Source organism: Ovis canadensis, chromosome 6, assembly GCF_042477335.2.
Source record: "Ovis canadensis isolate MfBH-ARS-UI-01 breed Bighorn chromosome 6, ARS-UI_OviCan_v2, whole genome shotgun sequence".
Taxonomy (NCBI): domain Eukaryota; kingdom Metazoa; phylum Chordata; class Mammalia; order Artiodactyla; family Bovidae; genus Ovis; species Ovis canadensis.
In genome coordinates, this window is record NC_091250.1 from 119,681,731 (window position 1) to 119,705,798 (window position 24,068).

The 24,068-nt window shown below is 48.5% G+C and overlaps 1 protein-coding gene across 6 annotated transcripts in view; it reads left to right on the forward strand.

Moving 5' to 3' along the window:
• Positions 1–24,068, forward strand: part of JAKMIP1 (janus kinase and microtubule interacting protein 1) — a 159,608-nt gene that overhangs the window by 59,767 nt on the left and 75,773 nt on the right. The gene's annotated exons all lie outside the window — the stretch shown is intronic.

The following is a 24,068-nucleotide window of genomic DNA, read 5'->3' on the forward strand; positions in this document are numbered from 1 at the left end:
GCCTCTTGATGAAAGTGAAAGAGGAGAGTGGAAAAGTTGGCTTGAAACTCAGTATTCAGAAAAGTAAGATCATGGCATCCGGTCTCATCACTTCATGGTGAATAGATGGGGAAACAATGGAAACAGTGAGAGCCTTTATTTTGGGAGGCTCCAAAATCACTGCAGATGGTGACTGCAGCCAGGAAATTAAAAGGCACTTGCTTCTTGGAAGAAAAGCTATGACCAACCTAGACAGTATATTAAAAAGTAGAGACTTTACTTTGCCAACAAAGGTCTATCTAATCAAAGCTATGATTTTTCCAGTAGTCACATATGGATGTGAGAGTTGGACTATAAAGAAAGCTGAGCGCCGGAGAATTGATGCTTTTGAACTGTGGTGTTGGAGAGGACTCTTGAGAGTCCCTGGTTGGATGAGGAGATCCAACCAGTCCATCCTAAAGGAAATCAGTCTTGAATATTCATTGGAAGGACTGATGCTGAAGCTGAAACTCCAATACTTTGGCCACATGATGTGAAGAACTGGCTCCTTGGAAAAGACCCTGATTCTGGGAAGGCAGGAGGAGAAGGGGATGACAGAGGATGAGATGGTTGGATGGCATCCCCTATTTGATGGACATGAGTTTGAGCAAGCCCTGGCAGTTTGTGATGGACGGGGAAGGCTGGTGTGCTGCAGTCCATGGGGTTGCAAAGAGTTAGACACGACCGAGCGATTAAACTGAACCATTATGAAAACATAGGACTCCCATGTTGGGCTGGCTAACGTTGCTTGTGCAGGTCTAAATGGGTTCAAGCCCCCTGGAAAGTTTGCAAGGTTTGGCCACAGAACCCACTCCTGGGATGGGAATAATTCTAAATATTTACAGAGTGCCTGCAAAGGGAGGTTCAGTGCAGCTCCTCTCAACGAAGAAGCATCAGCAATAACTCAGTGTCCAAAAATCAGAATGGATACACTCTGTGGTGTTGCCCGGAGAAGGCAATGGCAACCCTCTCCAGTACTCTTGCCTGGAAAATCCCATGGATGGAGGAGCCTGGTAGGCTGCAGTCCATGGGGTCACGAAGAGTCGGACACTTACTGAGCGACTTCACTTTCACTTTTCACTTTCATGCATTGGAGAAGGAAATGGCAACCCACTCCAGTGTTCTTGCCTGGAGAATCCCAGGGACGGGGGAGCCTGGTGGGCTGCGGTCTCTGGGGTCGCACAGAGTCGGACAAGACTGAAGTGACTTAGCATCAGCAGCAGCAGTATGGTGTTGCCACTTTTCAGAGTCTCACACAAATGCTTATTTTATGATGTGAAGTGGTGAAGACAAGATAGAAAATGATCGGTGGACACAAGTTTGAAAAATAAGTGAACAGTAAACACTACATCTAGAAAAACAAGACAGACTGGGAGGAAGACATCAAAATGCTACCAGTGCTCAGGGTGGGTTTTGGGGATAAAAAGAAGTTTCTTTTCTTCTTTCTCTGTGTTTTCCCACATCCCTTAAGTGGAGTAGTGTGCTCAGTCAGTCGTGTCTGACTCTTTGCGACCCCATGGACCATAGCCTGCCCGGCTCCTCTGTCGTGGGATTTTCAAGGCAAGAATACTAGAGTGGGTTGCCCTTTCCTCCTCTAGGGAATCTTCCCGACCCAGGGATCAAAGCCATGTCTCCTGTGTCTCCTACATTAGCAGATGATTTCTTTACCAGTGCACCACCTGGGCATGCTTTTTTAAGTGGAGTAGACAGACTTTTAAAGTGAAGGGAAAAGCTGACCAGCACTGTTTCAAAGCCTAAAGTACTCCAGATGCCTCAAGGGCTGGGTGTTCCCTCTCAGAGCCTGGAGCGGTTTCCCCATTGGGCAGGCCTCTCAGTGGTTTCCAAGGTCACCTAGAGCCGTGATGGTCAATAACAGTCCTCAGCATCCATGTCCTGGGGGACTTTCCATTCGGTGCACACATAGCTCCCAGCAAGTTAAGAGGAAGGAAACTCATGAATAGGGGGTCAGGGGACTTGCAGGCCAGGCACTGACCTTGTGGAGGGGTCGTGAGGACCATGACCAGTATTTGTTCTGTGTACTGTTGGGAAGGATTTAGGGTATATACCACGTTTGACCTGGGAGCTGTTTCTCATTCTATGTGATGTGATTAGGATGGTCGAGACTGAGGCTTTGAGAGTCGATTCCTACGCAGGTTGATAAGAAGACCAGGGGTCCGCAAGGAGAAAGGGGTCTGGGGTTCTCGAGGAGGAGATAGGGGTCTGGAATTCTCAAGGAGGAGGAAAATAAAAACTTTTTTTTTTTCCTCTACATTCCTTAGTCTCAGTCACATAAAACTATTTTTATCTTTAAGCCTCTAAAGGATAATTACACAACAAACTCAGTTTAAACTCTGTACTAAGGATTATTTAACAACAATGTATCCTGCTTGAGGGCAGTTTCTCCTTCCTGAAAACCTTCTGGCTAATCCTATTCTCTCAAAAGATCTTCCCTCCTGGCTCAGAGGGTAAAGCGTCTGCCTGAGACCCGGGTTTGATCCCTGAGTCAGGAAGATCCCCAGAGAAGGAAATGGCAACCCACTGCAGTATTCTTGTCTGGAAAATCCCATAGACAGAGGAGCCTAGTAGGCTACAGTCCATGGGGTCCCAAAGAATCAGACATGACTGAGCAACTTCACTTATTATCTTAAAATGTAAATTATGGGAGTGGGTCTAGTAAGATCTTTACAACGGGCAGACATTCTTTTGATTCATTGTAATAACTAATTTAAAAGTATATAACTCCCTTGCTAACACTAGCAAGGCAGGCGGGGCACTCTTCCTGGCCCCTTCTGATGTCTATGTCAGAAGCTTTCTCTCTTTTATACTTTAATAAAACTTTATTACACAAAAGCTCTGAGCAATCAAGCCTCGTCTCTGGCCCTGGATTGAATTCTTCTCCTCCAGAGGCCAAGAATCCCGGTGTCTTTCGTGGTTCGGCATCAACCTTTCGAGGCGGGGAGGCACCCTCCATTCAGAAATGTTCATCTCACTGTGAGTGCTGGGCTCCGTGCACACGCTGTGCTGGGATTACGGCTCCACACCTCTGGCTCCCTCATGGCTCAGCTCTGGGCTCTTGGAAAAGCACTTCACCGTCTCAAACCCTCAGTTCCTGATTCTGTGAAGGGTGGGGAAGAAGGACACTGTTTTGGAGTGTGTGCTACAGCACAGGCATTGAAGTGCTTCTCACTGGTGCCCTCTTAAAGTGTTTTCAGTTGACATTAATTATCTTGATTGCAGTTCTTATTTAATTACGTCTTTCTCAGTGCCCAAAGGATACCTTCCATCATATCTGAGAAATACTATTCTATCAAGTTGTCTGAGCATTGTTTTTTAAAGGGAGGAGGTATGACTGGTCATTGCAAACTCCGTTGAAGTTAACTACTCAATTTTATTTTTGGCTGCACTGGGTCTTCGTTGCTGTACGTGGGCTTTCTCTAGTTGCAGTGCCCGGGCTTCTCATTTCAGAGCCAGGGCTCTGGGTGCAAGGGCTTAGAGTAATTGTGGCACAGAGGCTTAATTCCCCTGCTGCAGGTGGGATCTTACCAGACCAGGGGTCGAACCCATGTCCCCTACGTTGGCAGGCAGATTTCCAACCCCTGGACTACCAGGGAAGTCCATGTCTGAGCATTTTTTTTTTTTCTTTTAAAGAATTTATTGTTTTATTGAAGGATAACTGCTTTACAGAATTTTGCTGTTTTCTGTCAGACCTCAACATGAATCAGCCATAGGTATCCATATTTTTTAACCCCCTTTTTATATATAAGCATTGCATGTTCATGTGGGAAATTTGGAGGAGACAGACAAAGAGATTAAAAGTCACTGATTTCCCTGCAAAGTGACTGTCAAGTCTGTTCTCTTACAGCAGCAGGAGGGCTCGTCTCTGACCCAGGAGAGCAGTCTGAGAAAGGCCAGTCTGTGCCCATGGAACAGCCTAAAATTGACCCAGGGAGACTGGACGTCTGTCAGGCCCCGTGCAGGCCCTTGGTACATGCTCCAGCGATGCCCCTCGGTACAGCCTTTCGGGCTGCACCCCCACAGCTGAGCCATCCACTCCATGGGGGGAGGTGTGTGTGGAAGTCTGTCTGTCTCTCAACAAGCCCCTCCCCCACAAATAAAGGAGAGGAACAGCAGGGGACAACCTCAAAGTCCAGCAGAAGGACCATCATTCACCGTTATCCTACTCCCGCCAGTCTTTTCTCCCTGCGTGTACTAAGTGGTTCCCTTAAACACTGGGACAGCAGTTTACATGCAGATGCCGCTACTTAGTAAATAGTCTGCATTAGTTTCCTGCTGGCTGAAGGGCCCACACGCTGGGCGGCTGAGATGACACAAGCTTACTGTCTCCCAGGTCTGGAGGCTGCAGTCTGCTCCCTCTGAGGCTGTGAGCAAGGATCTGTTCTGGGCCTCTTCCCAGCTCCTGGGGCCTTGCTGGCCCTTCTTGGAGTTCCTAGGCTTATAGCTCCATCCCCCCGATCTCTGCCTTCATCTTCACACGCTGTCCTTCTGCGTGCCTGTCTTTCCAAATGTGCCTTTCTGCACGGCACCAGTCGTATTCGATTAGGACCCACCCTGATGACGTCACTTTAACCTGATTACTTTGTTGAAGACCTTTTTTTCCCAATAAGGTCACATTCTGAGATGCTGGGCGGTTAAGACTTCAACATCCAGATTTTTACAGGAGGGTGAGGAGTTTAACCTGTAACATACATCAAGAATATTTCTCAGTATCATGAAATGTTCTGACATTGTGGTTTTCAAATGTTTTTGTACTTAGTGTGGAACCCTTTCAACAATGAAATGTTGAAGTCCCTGTGACACCCTTAAACTCATGTTAAAGTTGGGGAGGGACAGAGGTACCCAGGTTTCAGAGGAGTTCAGAGGTGAGTGGGGCTGGCCTCTACTGTAGTGTGTGTGTGTGTGTGTGTGTGTGTATCTGCATGTGTGTGTATGTGTGGGTGTCTGTCAGAGTATTAATTATTAATATTAACTGATGAAATGGTTAATAGTTAATAATTAATTGTCCCCACTGTTCCCAGAGGGGTGGGGAAATAAGTGATTTTTAATTTTGTCTTTGTCTTCTTCACATTTTCCACAATGAACATGTAATACTTATTAACTATTTATACTCATTAATATTAATCACAATAAAAATTAAATTGTGACTTAATTAACAAGTTAATGCAGTTCATGCTGTACTCACAACAACCTAGCCCCCTGAGGTGGTCGTTATTACTTTCCTCATACTCCTGGGTGGAGAAACTGAAGCTCAGAGAGGGCAGGTAACGTGCTCAGAAAGACACAGCTAATGAGGACTATAGCTTGCTCAGTCTGATGCCAGAGCCAGCCCTTGGGAACCCTCCACTCCACTGTCATCCTGAGGTTCTAGAAAGAGATGTTGTGTTGGTGGAGTGTAAGGGAGGTGGAGTGAGGCAGGGTCTATTCGTAGTGAGCATGAATGAAGTGTTGGATTTTCCACTGTGTCGTTTAACACTGCTGTGTCTTCCTCTTTCATTTTAACTCAGCTTTCTGGGGCACCCCCATTTCCATCCCTGTTCAGTTGCAACTCTGTCGGGCCCCTCTAGATAGGGGTGTGGAACAGGGCAGCGGGTGCTGATGGCACGGCTGGAAGGTGAAGGAACTTTCTGGGTGCGATTAGGACCTGCTGCCCTGTGGGCTCCAATCAGATGACCACAGTGGAGGGGAAGCAGACCTGATTTGTTTTTTTTTTTTCCTGGGCTGGTCATTTCTCGGAAATCTAGATTCTTTACCTTAGTTTGACTATTAACTAGTTTTAAGCACCATCAAAAGGAAGAAAAACAAGCAATAAAGGGGTAAAAGGTGGAGTGGTGACGGCAGGGGCCCTTTCTGGCTGTGTGAGCGTGAGCAGAGGCTGAGCCCCTCTGGGCCTGAGCTGTCTTGTGTACAAAGTATTCCACATAAGCCTCCTTTTCGGGCTCGCGAGGCTTGATGGGGTGACTCTGTGCCCACACTTAGCACATTCTCCTCTGTCCCTAATTGGCACTTCCCTCATTGCCAGAAGAGATATTATTGCTGGGGTGCTGAAATAGAATATTTCAAAAGTGCTTAAATATTCTCATGGTTCTTTGGGTGTCAGTCAGTCAGTTCAGTCACTCAGTCATGTCTAACTCTGCAACCCCATGGACTGCAGCACACCAGCCTTTCCTGTCCATCACCAAATCCCGAAGCTTACTCAAACTCATGTCCATCAAGTTGGTGATGCCATCCAACCATCTCATCCTCTGTCATCCTCTTCTCCCACCTTCAGTCTTTCCCAGGATCAAGGTCTTTTCCATTCTCATTTCCATTCTCATTTTAATGAGTCAGTTCTTCACATCAAATGGCCAAAGTATTGGAGTTTCAGCTTCAGCATCAGTCCTTCCAATGAATATTCAGGACTGATTTCCTTTAGGATGGACTGGTTGGATCTCCTTGCAGTCCAAGGGACTCTCAAGAGTCTTCTCCAACACCACAGTTCAAAAGCATCAATTCTTCAGTGCTCAGCTTTCTTTATAGTCCAACTCTCACATCCATACATGACCACTGGAAAAACCCTAGCTTTGACTAGACCCTTGTTGGTGATGTCTCTGCTTTTTAATATGCTATCTAGGTTTGTCATAGCTTTTCTTCCAAAGAGCAAGTGTCTTTTAATTTCCTGGCTGCAGTCACCATCTGCAGTGATTTTGGAGCCCCCCAAAATAAAGTCTCTTACTGTTTCCATTGTTTCCCCATCTATTCGCCATGAAGTGATGGGACTTGATGCCACGATCTTTTTGTGAATGTTGTGAATTCATTTTGTGAATGTTGAGTTTTAAACCAATTTTTTCACTCTCCTCTTTCACTTTCAACTTTAAGTTCTTCCCTTTCTGCCATAAGGGTGGTATCATCTGCATATCTGAGGTTATTGATATTTCTCCTGGCGATCTTGATTCCAGCTTGTGCTTCTTACAGCCCAGCATTTCTCATGATGTACTCTGCAGATAAGTTAAATAAGCAGGGTGACAGTATACAGCCTTGATGTACTCCTTTTCCTATTTGGAACCAGTCTGTGGTTCTATGTCCAGTTCTAACTGTTGCTTCCTGACCTGCATATAGGTTTCTCAAGAGGCAGGTCAGGTGGTCTGGTATTCCCATCTCTTTCAGAATTTTCCACAGTTAATTGTGTTCCACACAGTCAAAGGCTTTGGCATGGTCAATAAACCAAAAGTAGATGTTTTTCTGGAACTCTCTTGTTTTTTCGATGATCCAGCAGATGTTGGCAATTTGATCTCTGGTTCCTCTGCCTTTTCTAAATCCAGCTTGAACATCTAGAAGTTCATGGTTCATGTACTGTTGAAGCTTGGGTTGGAGAATTGTGAGCATTACCTTGCTAGTGTGTGAGATGAGTGCAGTTGTGCAGTAGTTTGAACATTCTTTGGCATTGCCTTTCTTTGGGGATTAAAATGAAAACTGACCTTTCCCAGTCCTCTGGCCACTGCTGAGTTTCCCAGATTTGCTGGCATATTGAATGCAGCACTTTCACAGCATCATCTTTTAGGATTTGAAATAGCTCAACTGGAATTCCATCACCTCCACTAGCTTTGTTTGTAGTGATGCTTCCTAAGGCCCACTTGACTTCACATTCCAGGATGAGTGATCACACCCTCATTGTTATCTGGGTCAAGATCTTTTTTGTACAATTCTTCTGTATATTCTTGCCACCTCTTCTTAATATCTTATGCTTCTGTTAGGTCCCATACCATTTCTGTCCTTTATCGAGCCCATCTTTGCATGAAATGTTCCCTTGGTATCTCGAATTTTCTTGAGGAGATCTCTAGTCTTTCCCATTTTATTGTTTTCCTTTATTTCTTTGCATTGATCGCTGAGGATGCTTTCTTATCTCTCGTTGCTGTTCTTTGGATCTCTGCATTCAAATGGGTATATCCTTCCTTTTCTTCTTTGCCTTTCACTTCTCTTCTTTTCTCATCTATTTGTAAGGCCTCCTCAGACAACCATTTTGCCTTTTTGCATTTCTTTTTCTTGGGGATGGTCTTGATCCCTGTCTCCTGTACAGTGTCACGAACTTCCATCCATAGTTCTTCAGGCACTCTGTCTATCAGATCTAATTCCTTGAATCTATTTCTCACTTCCACGTATAATTGTAAGGGATTTGACTTAGGTTATACCTGGATGGTCTGGTGGTTTTCCCTACTTTCTTCAATTTAAGTCTGAATTTGGCAATAAGGTGTTCATGATCTGAGCCACAGTCAGCTCCCAGTCTTGTTTTTGCTGACTTCTCCATCTTTGGCTGCAAAGAATATAATCAGTCTCATTTTGGTATTGACCATCTGGTGATGTCCATGTGTAGAGTCTTCTCTTGTGTTGTTGGAAGAGGGTATTTGCTATGACCAGTGTGTTCTCTTGGCAAAACTCTGTTAGCCTTAGACCTGCTTTGTTTTGTACTCAAAGGCCAAATTTGCCTGTTACTCCAGGTAGTTCTTGACTTCCTACTTTTGCGTTCCAGTCTCCTATAATGAAGAGGACATCTTTTTTGGTTGTAGGTTCTAGAAGGCTTATAGGTCTTCATCGAACCATTCAACTTGAGCTTCTTCAGCATTACTGGTCGGGGCATAGACTTGGATTACTGTAATATTGAATGGTTTTCCTTGGAAACAAACAGATCATTTTGTCTTTTTTGAGATTGCACCCAAGTACTGCATTTTGGACTCTTCTGTTGACTATCATGGCTACTCCATTCTTATATGGGATTCTTGCCCACAGTAGTAGATATAATGGTCATCTGAGTTAAATTCACCCATTCTGTTTATTTGGGTGTAAAGAGACTTAACTATGGATTCACAGGCGCCTGTTGGAAGCCAGAACAGTTCCATAAGTGCTGAAGGAGTGGTCCATTCACTATATAAATCTCCCCCTCCCATTATTTCTTTATCCCCAAGACCCCAGTCTCTATCAAGGGGTTAGGTGGTGATTTGAAAACATTTGTAAGCATTTTTGTGGGAGCCAGTAGTTCTACTGGGCAGTGCTTTGGGGAGGAACTTGGCTGTCAAGTGTTTGGATTCAAATCCAGGCAGGCTGTGGGTCTGAGATCCTCTCCTTCCATGTAAAAGGGGGCCATAAATGACTTCCCAAAGGGTTTGTGAGGGTTTTAATGCAGTGATTATTAAGGGCACTAGCGTGTTTCACTCTGCATAGCGCTTTGTTCATGATGGCATTTTTATTGAGGATGGGTCAGGCTGCGTCTGGGAAGTGCCCATCCCTGGAGGGGGGTGGATCAGCTCTGGCGACCTCCCACAGCTGGGGGATGGGGAGGAGGGGTTCCCGAGGAGGCTGAGCCAGCCAGCCCGAGCCCCCAGACTCAACAAATGGGCCTGCACCTTTCATCTCCCTCTGCCCAGGTCCTGCTGTCTGGCTGGGGCCAGCTCAAGACGTTGCCTCCATCACCCAGCCCCCAGCTGGAAACCACGTCTCTTGCCTCTGGGTCTCCCCAGAGGGTTATCCCGCATTATCATTTTCTGTTTGGGGCTGCGATCAATTATGGACACATCACCCCTTCCCTGCTGGACTTGAAGTTCTGGTAGGAGGGCGGATGAGATTTATTTTTCTACCCCTGGGCCATATGCGGTGTGCCTGAGGGCCCTGCAATGTCACCTGTGTGAACATGCAATCTCCTGTTTCACAGGCACTCGCCAGCTGCTCCAAGGCAAATGCCACGGTCTCACTGCCGCAGAGTGCCTAGTCTAGTGGTGAAGACGGTGCCAACGCAGTGTGGTCAAGGCTGTGAGGAAGAGAAGCCCAGGGCACTGTGGGTGTGAAGAGGAAGCCCCCTACCCTTTGGGGGGTGGGTAGGAAGTGGCATCCATGGAAGGTCCCTGGGGGAGGTGATGCCCCCGCTGAATTTTTAAGATGGACAGGTGGAAAGGAAGGGGATGGGCATTTCAGGAGGAGAGTATCAGCGAGGTTTATGAGGCCGTGCTGCAGTAACGAAAGAACCCTGAAAGTTCAGTTCTAGGTCACCCATGCGCTGGGGCAGGTCCACTGGAGCTCTCCTCCAACAGTGATTCAGGGATCCAGCCCTCCCCATCTGGTCAGGCCACCATCTCCACACATGACTTCTGAGGTCTGTGCAGCAGGAAGAGAGAGAAGAGGAAACACACTGGCTCTTATGTGCCTTCGCACAGAAGGGAGAGAGGTCATTGCTCCTCACACATCATTGACCAGGCAGTCATGTGACCCTCACATGTTGTAGGGGAGTCTGCGAAATGGAGGGAAGTGAATGGGGATTTGCTGAGCATGCAGGGACCCCACTTCCAGAGGTGCCAGGGCCTCAGAGAATGTGGTTCCAGCCCCAGAGCTTTAAGCTCTGCAAGAAACTCGATAAAACTAACCCCTCCCCCACCCATATTGAGTATTTATATCATGGTTGCAAAAGAGACCGGTGGACAGAATAAGAGTTCAGAAGGTAAAGGGAATCTGATTACAAAATACAAGGATTAATTTGTTTGTAGACTTTCAATACATTTTTTAAGGAGTTGGGTGTGTAACATTGGCCCCGTCTCTCTCTTGCTCTCCCTCTCTCCCTCTCAAAACATAAATAAGCTTTTTCATATGGAAACAAAATCTTTGTATTTAGGAGTCTGCTAAGCCTTACATAAGATGACAGATGTTGCATGGCATCACCGACTCAATGGACATGAGTTGGAGCAAGCTCCGGGAGTTGGTGATGGACAAGGAAGCCTGGTGTGCTGCAGTCCATGGGGTCACAAAGAGTCAGACATGACTGAGCGACTGAACTGAACTGAAGCCTTACAAAGAAATTGTGAACTGGGTTACAATCCCATTTATGGTGGGAGATGCTGGGGGTGAGATTTTCTCATAAAATATTCAGGAGCACACGCTGAGATTCCTAAATAGGTAACTTCACGACTCTAATTGGCATGGGCTTTGTCTTTGTGATTTAATTTAGACCATCATTATGATTGCTGGTATTCCTTTGGGTCGTGTTATTTTATAATGTGCTTCTTGAGTATCATTTTTGTAATACGATTTTAATCTTATTGAATGCATTACAAAGATCTTTCTTTAATTCAAAAGGGGTGAGTTGTACCTTTTTGGTTGTAGCTTGGAAATTGTGGCAACATTGAGAGATAAACACTGGGTGTCAATTTGAGCTTTCATTTCCTTTTGTTGACGATGAATTCGTAGAAGTTGACTGGCTTTTCGCATCCAAGCCCTACAAGGTCAGTGTTTCCTTGTAGAGAGCCCATAGTTGGGTCTTGTATTTTGAGCCCTTCTAACAGTTTCTGTCTTTTAATTGATGTACTTAGACCATTGATTATTTTTTATTGAGGTATAATTGGCATGTAACATTATAATAGCTTTAGGTGAGCAACAAATGATACAATATTTATATGTATTGTAAATTGATCATGACAATAAATCTAGTCTTCATCTGTCACCAGGCAAATTTACAAAAATTACTGTTTTTGTGATGAGAACTTTAAGATCCATTCTATTAGCAACTTTAAAGTGTGCAACACAATATTGTTAACTATGCTAGCCACAGTCACCTTGCTGTGTGTTGTGCCCCTTAGACCACTGATGAGTGATTATCGATGTGATTGTATTAATGTCTATCATATTTGTTATTGCTTTCTATTTTTGACCCTGTTTGTTTCTGGTTTTCTTCCCCTCTCTGCTTTCTGTCTTTTTAATTGAGCATTGTATATGTTTCCATTTTTTTTCTTTCCTTTGTTAGTATGTCAATTGTACCTCTTTAAAAAAGATTATTTTTTAGTGGTCACCCTCGAGTTTGCAGTACATATATATAACCAACCCAAGTCTACTTTGAAACGGCACCATATTGCTTCATGTGTAGTATGAATACCTTATAATAAAGCATTCCTATTTAATTCTTATCCTTGCTCTGTTCTCTATATGTTATATTTTTCCCTCTGGATTCTTTCAAGGTTTTTCTTTGTCTTTGATTTTCTACAGCTTCACTATGATATACCTAGGTGTAGGTTTTGGGTCATTGATTCTGTGTGGTGTTCTCTGAGCGTCTCAGATTTGTGATTGGAATCAGTAATTTTCAGAAATTCTCAGACATTATTGCTTCAAATATTTCTTCTGCTCCTTCTTTCTTCCCCATTATACATACACTATACCTTTTGTAATTATACCACAGTTATAGGGTATTCTATTCATTTCAGTGTTTTTAAAAATCTGCATTCCGTTTGGAAAGATTGTATTGATATATCTTCAAACTCACTGATTCCTGAGCCATGACCTGTCTACTAAGGAGCCCATCACAGGCATTCTTCATCTCTGTTACAGTGTTTTTGATCTCCAGGGTTTTGGGTGCTTCTTTAGAATTTCCGTCTCTGCTGACACTAGTCATCTAGTCTTGCATGTTGTCTACTTTTTCCATTAGTGCCCTTAGCATATTGATCAGAATCATTTTAAAGCCTCAGTCTGACAATTCTAACATCACTGCCGTATATTAGTCTGGTCCTGATGCTCGTTCTGTCTTTTCAAATTTTTTTTTTTTTTTTGGCCTTTTAGTAGGCTTTGTCGTTTTGTTGTTATTGTTGTTAAAAGCTGGACAGGAAGTATTTGGTAAAAGGAACTGAACTGGTTCCCACAAAGATCTCTGTTCCTGGGTTGCCGTTTTGGTAAGTTGTTTTTCTTTGTGTTTACCTATCAACAGCCATTTGCCCTATGATCTCAGTTCTCTGATGGAGACAAGAAAAGTGACTGATTCTCCATTTGTTCAGCTTTTTTCTTATATGAATGAGAATGATGACTCCCAAGTTTCTTACACACCAGACCAGAAACTGGAAGTTTGATTCCATTGTTTCTATGTCCTTCCTTCCTTCCTTCCCTTCCCCCCTCATACTTTTTTTTCCCCATCTTTCCTCCCTTCCTTCCTCCTATGGTGGGCCCCCTCCACCCTCTTCCTTCGGCAAGACTTTGCCAAAGTGGCCACAGGGCGAATAACTGCAGTGTTACCTTACTATTCACTTTCTCTGGTATTTTGGGGAGGTGGCACCCACGAGTTTCGATGTGCCCTCTCTGGGTCCCTGGGTATGAGTCTTGCTGTTCCAGAGTCTCCCAAATTCAGAAAGGCCTCCCTTCCCTGAACTTGGCTGCACTTTACTTCTTTGGGACATATTAAGATGGACATGTTAGAACCAGGCGATGGAGGCTGTCCAAAGATTCCTTGGCCCTCCTATCCTTGTCAAAGTTGGTGTCCTCTGCTGTGAAGGCTGCAACCGTTCCCATGACCCTGACTTATAAGGTGATCATGCTGATTCTGGGGCCGGGGTGACAATGACAAGTGACGGTGGCAGGTGATGCTGCCATCAAAAGGAAGGGGCGTTCTGACCTCCTGTTACTTTTCTAGGGATTGAAGAGTGGTGGTCCTTGGAGAAATTTCCCTCTAACGGTCTTTCGACCGTTTTAAGGTACAAAGGACAGGTCTCCTCCTATTCTGCATATGGAGATATGGAAAGCGTCAAGGGGTCTGAGAGAAGGGAGCTTTGGGCTGGAGAGGCCGTCAGCATCATCCCAAGAGCAGGGAGGGGAGGGCAGATACTCAGTATCGTGGTCCCATGCCCAGCACAGTGCCTGAAGGTAGGAGGCAAGCCGAGAGCTTGTGCTGGGCAAATGAGGGAGTGACGTGTTCAACCTGCCAAGCCACTCTCAGCACCCAACATGGTTACCCAAGGGCAAGACCGAGGTCCTTGATGCTGTGAGCTTGTGATTTTGCTGGGAACCATATCTGACTATGGGAGGGGGCGTGTGGATTCAGCTGGCAAGTGAGCCAAGCCCACTGTCATGGGCACTCACATCTCTGTCCACACAGAAGTCAGTTCTTACACAGTGATGCTTGGCTTCATGGCTGGGGGGTTATTTTAACCAAGGACTCAGGAACCCTGCATCCCTTGAAGGGTATGTCCTGCCTTAAATTTGTAGCTGTGAAACCACTCCTGGGCTGGATGTGAAAGGACTGTATGTAATGCTTTCACAGTTCAGTAGACGTCCACAAGGGGTCCTGATGTCACCAAACACCTCTCTGGGCAGGCACGTTGCTTGGTACTGGAGAGTCAAGTGAATAAGATGGTTTCATAGGAGTTGAGAATCCAGCTGGGCAAGCAGATGCGGAGGAGACGTAAGGAGACGCAGCTGTTGGTCCCAATGGCAGGAACCTCGCAAGGCATCCCCTCACTATGTTCAGACTTTCCTTTGAGGCAGTGGGACCACAGCAGGTTGACATGGTGTGTTATAATTAATGTTGTTGTTTTGATTATTTTCTGGGTAGAGGGGCAAAGTTCTGTTCAGTTGAGTCATTCAGTTGTGTCCGACTCTTTGCGACCCCATGGACTGCAGGGTTCCCTGTCCATCACCAACTCCCAGAGCCTGCTGAAACTCATGTCCAAGTCAGTGATGCCATCCAACCATCTCAGCCTCTGTGGTTCCCTTCTCCTCCTGCCTTCAATCTTTCCCAACATCAGGATCTTTTCCAAGGATTCAGTTCTTTGGCATCAGGTGGCCAAAGTATTGGAAAGAGGTGTAAAGCAGGCAGGATTTTGTTTCAGGAGGCTTCCCCTTGTGGCCCTGGGTGGGTGACTGGGGTAGGGGAACTGGAGAGGCTGTTTTGAAGTCCACCAGGCTGCAGGTGGCACAGTGGTACCCAGGTTCGATCCCTGGGTTGAGAAGATCCCCTGCAGAAGGAAATGGCAACCCACTCCAGGATTCTTGCCTGGAAAGTTCCATGGAATGAGGAGCCTGGTGGGCTACAATCCACGGGGTCACAAAGAGTCAGACACAACCGAGCGACTGAACACACAGGCTGCAGGTGGCTGGTGCAGGGAACAGCAAGAACACTAGGAGGAATCTGGCAGATGGCACCATGGGTCTGGGTGCTACCCGTGAAGGGTAGGCAGCAAAGTCAGTGGTGGGAGGAGGGGCCCGTGGCCTGTGTGTCCCCCAGAGCTGGGCTTTGTCCATAGGGAACATCCATTCTTTTCTCTCCACTTGAAGAAGCCCATTTGCCAGCTAGGTGCCCTGCCATGGGGACAGACTCCAAGCCCCAGTCTTCCCTTCACCCCCTCCTCCACCCTCATTCCTCTGAGCTCCATCCACCCCACCAACCGTGGTGCCCAGCTCGGGGACACGGAACACTATGTCTGCATGTTTGGAAAAACACACCCACAGGAAACTGGTATTGGCTGGCCCCAGCCCCACAGAGAGATGCCATTCACTGAGCACCTACTGTCCAGGACCTTCTCAACAGCGAGAAGAATGGCTCCGCTTCACAGAGGGGGGAACTGGGGCCAGGAGAACCCAGGTCAGGGACTGCAGACCAGAGGGACTGACCTGGGACTGGCATCCACATCTGCCTGCCTCTATTCCAACTGTGACGACTGCTGGCAACTTATTTAATTGTCTTTGGGTCTTTGGGCCTCAGTTTTTCCATCCACAGGTTCAGTTCAGTTCACTTCAGTTGCTCAGTCGTGTCCAACTCTCTGTGACCCCATGGTCAGGCCTCCCTGTCCATCACCAGCTCCTGGAATTTACTCAAACTCATGTCCATTGAGTTGGTGCTGCCATCCAACCATCTCATCCTCTGTCGTCCCCTTCTCCTCCTGCCCTCAATCTTTCCCAGCATCAGGGTCTTTTCCAATGAGTCAGCTCTTTGCATCAGGTGGCCAAAGTATTGCAGTTTCAGCTTCAACATCAGTCCTTCCAATGACTATTTAGGACTGATTTCCTTTAGGATGGACTGGCTGGATCTCCTTGCAGTCCAAGGGACTCTCAAGAGAGATCCACAAGATGGGGTAATAATAGCACCTGCAGCATAATCGCTGGGAGACTTCAATGGGTTTGTCCTCTGAAAGGCTGACCATAGCGCCTGATGAGGGGTGCTGGTTGGCAGGATTGCCTTTCCCATCACGCTCTTCTTATGCCTCATCACCTGGAGGAGAGGACAATGCAGGATGTGTGATGGGCATCTTTAGTCTCTAAAGAGCCTTCTGTGTGTCCAGGGGAGTGGGCTCTTTTGGGGCGGCTTGCGGGTGCTGGAGGTGCTCACAGCAGAAGGTGGCCCTTTTGGTTTGTGTGTTTGTGGCTAGAAAAATTAAGTGATTTCTAAAGTAAGGTTGTCCTGGGGAGCAGATGATCCCATGGGGGCCTTCCTGTCCTTGGAAGGACTTTGTGGAGAAGCTGGAAGGCCATATGGGGTTCCTACAGAGGAATGACAGGCTCCAGATTCCCCGCCCACTGGCCTCATCTTTGTTTACCTTATTTGTTCATAAAGATGCTAATCCTCTTCATGAGGGTTCCACTCTCCTGATCTAATTATTTCCCAAAGGTCCCCTTCCTAATATACCATCACATCAGACATTAGGATTTCGACCTATGAACACTGGAGACACACAAGCATTCGGTCATTATCTTGTGTGTGTGTACTCACTCCTCTGTGGTGCATGTGTGTGATGTGTACATTGCACGTGTGTTTCAGGACAGCGTGTGCATTGTGGTATATGTGTGCTATGTGTGTGTGTATATGCAGTGTGCGTGCTTCTTTGCATGAATGTGTGGCCTGTATGTTGGGTGTGTGTTTCAGTATAATGTGTGCCTTGTGAGATGTATGTGTGTGTTTGCGTGATGTATGTAGAACATCAACAGAATCCACCCCTGCCTGTCGTTAGAGGGATCCTCAGAGGTTCCTTGGATGCAAAAGGTATAAGCTGGACTAGCAAAGGAAGTCAGCCTGATGCAGGCCCCCTGGTGGGAGGGTTCGCAGCTGGGAGACTTGGTAGCAAGGGCCAAGAGTCCCAGCTTGGTGGGAGTGGGTGGCCCTGGGTGTAGGGAGAGTCTTGGTGGGGTGGAATCTTGGCTCTGGTGGCCCCTGGAATGAGGGGGTCCTAGGTGAAAGGTCAGCCAGCCTGGGAGTGGGGCACCCAGCTGCTGTGATGAATGACATCACTGGTGCCCCCAGCCGTGGGGCCGCGGAAGCTGAGGGCACCTCAGTGTGCCCATGGTGACTATGTGGGTGGTACCCACCCTATAGCCTCTGAAGCACCTGGCAAGCTCTGCTTACCTTCTGGTGGGGTTGGAGGAGTGATGAGTTCTCCTCTCCCCGCTGGGCCCCCAATCCCAGTGACTCTGACCTGTCTGGGCCTCAGCTTCCTCATCTGTAGAATGGGTATGTTCTCCTGTGGTGATCCCCAACCCCACTGGCCTCCTAGTCCAGGTGGTGACTGAGAGTCATCCTGATGAGGCTTGGGCTGCAAGGACACTCCAACCTTGCCTGTGGGGCCAAAGAGGGAGGAGGCCTGGCCCGAGTCGATTCCTGGGGACAATTAGGAGGTGGCCGGGGGTGGCTCTGCCAGGCAGGGGGAGACATGTGCTGAGGACTGGAGGGGACGGCAGGTGTGGCCCACGGTGGCTCCCGCTGGCTCGGGCTGCATGGAGGGCTGCTCTCTGTGCCCATGGGCCCTGTCCCCTGCAGGTGGTCAGCAGGGAGTGGTGGGGGAGGGTCACCCCACTGCCCCTGGGTGAGGGGGGCTGCGTGCAGACCAGGAGACAGGGAAAGCCACGGTCAGGCAGGAAGTGGTGAGGGCTGGCCAGAGCCATCGCAGGAGGGGACACCTCTGAGAACTGGGGAAAACAAGGCTTGGTGGCCGGACACTTGAGGGTCAGGAGCCCTGGGGGCCAAGGTGAAGGCTGAGTGCCACCCAGAAGGTGTAGAATAGGGCCCAGGCGGCCAGGCGCTCCCGGATTGCTGGGGCCAGTGGCTGTTCTGTCATCACTTCCGAGGCCTGCCAGCTCCGGGGTCCTGGGGTGTGTGACGGGACGCAGAGGCCCTGGAATCCTGGCTGCAGGAGGTCTGCCCTGGAGGGAGCCGTGAGGCCAGTCCCCACACACTGGATGTGTGGCCCGTTCCACTTTGTGGCTGGAAAGTCCTAGGAAATGACAGAGGTTGGTGGCAGGGCTGGGCTGAGTGACTGAGCCCTGCTTCTCGTTCTGGGGGCCCCTTCCAGCTCTTCACACCTGAGCCTCGAAAACGTGTCAGGACAGCCCTGACTTGGTTGACTTTACTTATCACTTCTTATAATTTTTTGAAACTTCCACTGACTATTTCACACTCGTGTTGAATAAGAAAAGAGTGTGGACAGTGTGCATGAGCACCTTATTAATTTGCTATAACTGGAGAATGAGATGTCCTCAGAATGTTAATATTTTAGACCTTGCAGACTTTTTAAGTGTTAAAGGAATTATTATTTACTCTATTTTTTGCGGGGTGGAAGCTGTGGCCAAAAAACTGCTCTCTAGAAAATCTTTGCTCTCTTCTCATTTTCCTATCTGTTTGCTTCTTGCAGAATACCATCTGCCAGTTGTGTGGTGCGTTCTGCTGTTGTTTTGCCCTTCTGATGTCCTTGCTCTTTAATTTTTTTTTTATTGGAATGTAATTGCTTTACAATGTTGTATTAGTTTCTGCTGCACAGTGAAGCGAATTTGTTTCCCTTCTGCTCTGAGCTGGGCGGACAGACCTCTCAGCTTGCTAGCCTTGTGTGTAAATCATGAGATGGTAGGCTATGAGGGAGGGAAGGACAGGGGAGTTGCCTGTGGGGTGGTGTGTGCTGGCTTATGACTGATGTGAAAGGCAACAGGGAAAGCAGCAGGGCTCAGCGCTAAGAAGCTAAGTTATCTTAAGTCATTAAACAAAGTGTGCCCTGAGCTTTTTCCCTCCTCCTTCCCAATGTATTGCTTTCCAGTGGCTGCCATAAAGAATTCCCACAAATAGAGTGGCTTAAAACAACAGAAGTTTACTTTCTTACATGTTTGGGAGGTCAGAAGTCCAAGGTCAAGGTCACCCTAATCTTAGATGCTCTCATCTTGGGATCTTCAACTTGATTACATCTACAGAGACCCTTTTTCTAAACCAGAGCAGGTTTCTGGCTGCCAGGAATAGGATGTGAACATATCTTTTGGGGGCCACCGTTCAGCCCACTCTAGACCTCATCAGCCAGAAGCTGACCCATGTTGCTTGGGACCTGCTGCCCAACCAAGCACCCATAGAGTCACGCTTAAACTCCTTCCAGGGCCAGCGTCGCCGGTGCACAGTGAGGTCATAGAGGCCGTCAGGGGGCCCACCTTAATGGGCCTTAATGCTCTGTGTCATCGTCATGAAAGTCTGAATAGCTTTTGAACCCAGACCCTTGCATTTCCATTTCGCACTGGGCTGCACATTCTAAAGCTGGTCTTGGCCCGGTCTGTGATCTGCAGGTCCCAGGAGGCCTGACACATTTGCAGCCCTTGTCTCCACTGATGACTTGAGTGATATTTGTTATAGGTTCCAATACCCTGGTTCCTCTTTCTTTTTAGCACCAGTCACAATCCCAGGTTATTTATGTGTTCATTTCCCTCGTTGTCTCCCTGGCTAGAAACTTGTGTGATGGCCGGGACCCCGTCTGGTCCTCCGTTGCCCCCCAGGGCTAGCGTGATTTCTGGAATGTACCTTCTTGGCTCCGCTCTCCTTCCCAGCGTGGTGCCGAGCAGTCACATCTCCTGGCTGAGACTCTTGGGCTCCTCTGTGAGGACTGGGCTGTGCCGGGCTCTGCGGGCCGCTGTGAGCTCTAAATGAAAAGCCGTGGCACAGAGTGGGCACCAGGCTCATCTCAGGTGGAAGCATGACCCACAGTTGCTCCTGGAGGTCAAGGCCTTTGCAGAAGTCATTGCCTATGGGCTGATCATAGTGACACTGTGTGGCACTCTAAGCCTTGGGCTGGACTGGCCTTGGGTGTGTTCTTGACACAAGGCCAAGTTTGACTGGGCCCAGAACCCTGGGTACCTTCCCCTCTTGAGTCCCATTCAACATCACACTCAACATTTATTGAGGCCCCGGCCTGGCAGATGTTGAAGGTGGGTGTCGAGAGCAGTAGGCTTGGCCTTAGTTTACTGGAGTCTATTTGTCCTGGAAATACTGAGCTCAGACTTTGGGCTGAGCACAGGGTAAAGCAGACAAAGCTCTAAGTCAAGTCCTGTCCTTGAGCGGCTGATTGTCATGTAGGGCTGACAAATGAGCAAAGACATAGGGCAGCCCTCAGCCTGTAGTTTGGGGGTGCTCAGAGGAGGCACCTGACCAACATGGAAGGCATCTGGGGAAGCTTCCTGGAGGAGGCATAATGGGAGTTGGCCGTGAAAAGGGGTGGGGAATTGGCTTTCTCTGTCAGAGAACTGCATCACCACGGCCTGCTGGGGAGTGTATCGGGCCTGGAGTGTGAGGTGGCTACGGGAGAGGTGGTGGGGTTGGGGGTGTGGCGTGACTCAGACCCTGAAAGGCTTGCACCCCTTCAGGGGTCAGGGTTTTCTTCAGAGGCAGCCTGAGTCTTAGATGGCTTCTAAGCAGGAGAATCTCTGTGACTTTCCCTTTTGCGGCCTCAGTTTTCTCATCTGTAAAATGGGGGATGTGTGCTGAGCTTCTAATGAGATGACATACTTTTCCAAGGGGTGCTATGGTTGGGGTAAGAAACTGGGTCATCCCCAGGCATGGCCTCCTATCTCTGCCCTTTGCCTGTTCTGCTCTTGGGGTCATGAAAGCCTGACCCAGGGGGCCTTGGGTCCAGCCAGTCCAGGGTCTGATAAAAAGGTGGTGTCTGGGACTGGCCCCAGAGACTTAACAGCCACTGTTCTCACAACCCCCAGACGCTCCTGGGTTTCCATTCCTGTTCCCATTGCTGTCCATGGCTGGATTGCCGTCCCAGGGTCTCACGGAGTGGTGGTCCAGTCTGGCTACCTGTGTCCAGCCTGCTCTGCTGCCTCGAGCAGGTGCTTTGCTTCCCTGGGCCCAGAGCCTCATCTGAAACCTCCCTTTTCCCAAGCATCTTCAGTGAGCATGGGAGGGGCTGCTGGGAAGGAAAGGGGCCTTCCCATTTGTCAGGCCACTGGCAGGCTGTGACAGTGTGATACCAGGTGGGCTGTGCCTTGATACCATGGCTTCTAGCAGTGCCCAGATGCAGCACAGATCACCTTGGCCTTCATGGAGACAACTGGAGGCTGGCATTGCTCTTCCTAATAGGTTTAGCTTTGTTTTGTTTAGTGAGTATTTCACTGGGCCAGGCACCTTGCCAGCACTTCAAATTCTGGTCCCTATGAAGTGAGTGCTATGGGTCCCATTAAACAGATATGAAAACTGAGTCTTTGAGAAGTTCAGGGATTTGCCCAGGACCAGTGACTCAGATGGTAAAGAATCCACCTGCCAATGCAGGAGACCCAGTTTAGCTCTCTGGGTCAAAAAGATCCTCTGGAGAAGGGAATGGCAACCCACTCCAGTATTCTTGCCTGGAGAATCCCCATGGACAGAGGAGCCAGGTCACAAGAGTCAGACACGACTGAGTGACTAACACTTTCACTTTCATGAAGTCAGTCACGTGGGTCCCATTAAACAAATGTGAAAACCAAGTCTTCTTAGAGAAGTTCAGTGATTCAGTCCCAGGTCTGCCTCATTCTAAACGATGGGCCCTTGCCCTTTTCTGGGGTGACAAGGGCATCCTGCAGAATGGTCAGCTGTGTCCTGGGGGTGTGGCCTTTCACCTTCCCTCTCGGGGAAGCATCTTTTCCTTCCGGGCAGCCGTGAGAGGGTCAGGTGGAGTCAGGTAGAGCTGGAACTGCGTCCCATTGCACCTGGAGGGCAGCTGGCAGCAGCAGCTTCTTTCTCCTGTCCTTCCCAGCTAGAGCCAGCTAGTTTCCTGAAACTTGCTCACTCACCTTCCTTTGGGGCTTCCCTCATAGCGCAGTTGGTAAAGAATCCACCTGCAATGCAGGAGACCCGGGTTAGATTCCTGGGTCAGGAAGATCCCCTGGAGCAGGGAAAGGCTACCCACTCCAGTATTGCGGCCTGGAGAATTCTATGGACTGTACAGTCCATGGGGTCGCAAAGAGTCAGACACGACTGAGCTTCGCTTCACCTCTCTTTCACTTTCACTTCACCTTCCTTAAAGAAAAACGGCATCATTTTTTCTGTAAAACAGTAATAGAAAATTCAATTTACTTGGAAGAGTATAAAGAGAAAAAGTAGCTGCTGGTGCATTGTCACTAGGCTGTCCCTGCGACACCTGGGAGGTGCACTTACCTCCTCCTCACCCCTGTGTCACCAGAACGCAGGGCCTGCCGCAGGCAGGTGCTCAACACATAGTTGTGATCAAATGCAAAAGATGAACAAATACAGTTCAGAAAATTGCAATCGCAAATCATATTTGTCCTTTGACGCTGCCTTTTTCACTCTTTGCAACGCTGGCCTTTCTCCCTGTGGGGTTTGCTCTCACCGCCTGGATGTAATTTACCTGACCCGTCTGTTGTGGCTGAGCGTTTCGTCGCTGGGAAGAACATCCGTGTGTTCGTCCAGAGACCAAATCTCTGCTTAGCTAAAGTGCATTCCTAGAAGGGGTGTTGTGGGGCCACAGGATGGAACAGAGGAAGCAACCTCCCCTTTCCCGGGTGTCTGGAAGATGCTTCCTACTCCTCGGGCTGTAGGGGAGGCACACGGCAGGGGCCGATTTCTGAGAAGCACTGCGGGTGCAAGAGCAGGCAGGTCAGAGGAGAGAATGAATTATTGTTTGTGCTCTGATTAAGTCCGATTGGAGCAAATGGAGTTCATCCTTCTCTGAAGACAGAATGTACCGCTCTGGAATCGATCCGGGGTCGGGGGGGAGGTTGATTACGCCAAATAAACCTCCATGGCACGCTGAGAGACAGTTCTGTCTCCTGTTCAAGTGTAACTGGCCTCCATTACTGCCTTCCCAGATTCCTAGCTGGATGGACATCCCGGGCCCCCAGGGCTAGCAGGTCATACTGGACTGGAGTTCATGGCCACTGCATGTCCCTAGCCCACCAGACCCACTGGCATTGACAAGAACCGCCCCCCCCCCCCAATCCCCGTCCCACACTTCCCCTGGCCCCCTCTGAACTCCCACCCCACCAAGCAGCCCTGCCCAGGCCACGGACCCTATGTTGCTGAATCTGATGGCCACTTTCCAGTCTTCCCCTTCACTTCTCAGGAGCTGCCCCTGTCAGATCCTTCCTTCTTCTAGAAACACTTTCTTCCCTTAGCTTTCCTGGTTCTCCGTTTTTCTCCTTCAATCTGCAGACTTCTCGTTTACTGTTTTCCTTGCTGATTTTGTATCTCCTCCCTGACCTCCCAAGGTTGGTCTTCCACCACTCTGGAATGCTCTCTTGTTTTCCTCTCTTCATTTTCTCCCAAGACTTCCCTGGTGGCTCAGACGATAAAGCGTCTGCCTACAATGTGGGAGACCCGGGTTTGATCCCTGGATCAGGAAGATCCCCTGGAGAAGGAAATGGCAACCCACTCCAGTACTCTTGCCTGGAAAATCCCATGGACAGAGGGGCCTAGTAGGCTACAGTCCATGGGGTTGCAAAGAGTCAGACACGACTGAGTGACTAAACTTTCTTTTCCACTTACTAGCTGTATGGCCTTAGGTAGCTTACTTAGCTTCTCTGCAACTCACTTGTCTCATCTCCATGATGGGTCTGATAACTACCTACCTCTCCAGGTCCTGCAAGGATGATACGCTTCCCTTCTCTCATCACAGGATTCGGCACGCAATAGGTGCCTTCTGTGGTCACTCATTCATTCTCTCATTCACTCAGCAAGTGTTGATGGGGTGCCTCTTGCATGCTGAGCTCTACTAAGTGCGGAGAACACCGAGAGAACTAAACAGATATAGGCCCTGCTTACTTGAAGCTCATATCCCGGTGTAGGGGAAATAGACAGGAAGTAAGTGAATGTCCATTTGTCACATGGAAAGCAATAGCAAGGCAGAGCAAGGGGCAGGGGCCCCAGAGTCAAGCTTACAGCGCAAAGCAGCCTGGGGTTGGCTGGGCGCAGCACTGGGAGCTGGGAGCCTGTACTGTCTTGCCCCAGGCTGGCTTGGGCACCTCCGCTGGGCCCAGAGCTGGCTGTTCTAGGCAACCAGTGCTGGGCTGTCCTGGGAGTGCGGAGGGAACGG